The following is a 1,747-nucleotide window of genomic DNA, read 5'->3' on the forward strand; positions in this document are numbered from 1 at the left end:
TGAGTGAGTGAAGGAAAGAATGAGAGAGTGAATGAAAAAAAAGACACCAGGAAGAGTAAAGTCCTCACCAGTTTTGTAAAGTAATCCATGTATCACATGTCCTTTCTCAAATACAGGAAGCAGATGAGTAGAACTTTTACTTACTGGCTAATCTAGAATTTGGAAATATGCTACTTTAAAACTGCCAGGAAATTTTCAAAAATTTAAATATTACCCTCCCAGTTGTTTTGAGTGAAGTGCATGCTTGCCACATATTTCATTAATGGTTTTATTTCTGTTATTTCAACTTCGGGCTAAGAAAAAAATCCCATCCATTTCTAGTGGGAGCCTTATAACCTCTGGGTCAAAAGGAATGAGTTCAAATGTATTGTGATTCTACAAAAACACACAGAAGTAATTGTTCTAGTTTATTGCATCCTAAAAATATGTAGGTTAGTCTGTGAAATGATGATTAAATTCTAACCATTGTTTTAAGAATAGTGTCCTCTTGAAAAGAGGTTGGTAATAGCTTTCAATAGTAGTAGCTAAATTAATTGCTTTACAAAATCAATGAAGTCAGAGACTTTTGAATTGTAAATGAATTTCAAAAAAATTCTACATGAGCTATAATCTCACATGAATTGTATAAGAACATCTTTGTTTTCCTTCTTTATTTTTCACATTTCTATAGTATTTTTTTATCTAAAAGAAGTATAAATATTTGAAAATGACAGCCATTATTTTATTTTCTCTTCCACAGCCAAATTCCACAGTTACTTTGTAACAATATGGATGTTACAAAAGAGGAAAGAAAGAAGAAGAAAAAACAAGATTGTACCTGCCATATGTTGTCCAATGAATAGATTTTATTTATTTTGTAAGGTTTCTATGTGAGTTACTAATTAAAATTAAAGTGAACTCATTATAAGGGTCTCCACCCTGGCGCAATGTTTACAACTGAAGTGGAACTCTGACCTTTATAGAGTCCTCATGCTTCAACTCAAACAAAAACTTGTGGATATGTCAACTAGTCAACTAAGAATGTATGTTTGCTGAAATTCTCAAGCAGGTCAGTGCTATCAATTAGAATGTGGCAGGTCACATTCCCTATGTGTAAAGGATCTGAGGGCTCACGGTCATTTGGGAGAAAGTAGAAAATAATTCAAGCTCCTACAACTTTAAAGAAGAAAGAATATCAAGACCATACTATTGTTTCCCTTTATTTGCCATTTCTTCTTTATTCAGTTTAAACTTTCATTCCCACCTCCTGGTTCCACAGTCCATTCATTTTAACTTTCAACTCATAAGGTTTTACTCAGATTTTCTCTGCAAATATACTACCTTGAGAGTTTTCCTCTTGGTAAAAGAGAGGATCTTTAAAAGAAAAGATTCTGAACTTCATAGCCTTTCAACCAGTGAGGTTTTATATTTATTTATATATTTGTTTTGTGTGTTTGTTTAGGTAATGCTAATATTTGTTGAGCTGTGCAAAGAAGGAAAGAATGTTGTTGCTCTGCAGAGCTTCCCTCTGAATCTTATTTGAAAAATGGAAAGTAGGTCAAAAGTCACCACCCTGCAGCTGGCTGAAATAACTTCTGGCATGTAATACAGGGATGAGCATTAATCTGGTATGGTTTTTGCACTGGAGGCTTTAATATTTTGTCTGGAATAAATGTTCAGCAATAAGAGCAGCCCCTGATAATCGGTAATTTCTGTGTTGTCATACAGAGTCAGGAAATGGATTATCCTGTTGTACAAGCATTTGGTT

The sequence above is a fragment of the Lemur catta genome, chromosome 18 (genome assembly GCF_020740605.2).
Source record: "Lemur catta isolate mLemCat1 chromosome 18, mLemCat1.pri, whole genome shotgun sequence".
Classification (NCBI taxonomy): Eukaryota; Metazoa; Chordata; class Mammalia; order Primates; family Lemuridae; genus Lemur; species Lemur catta.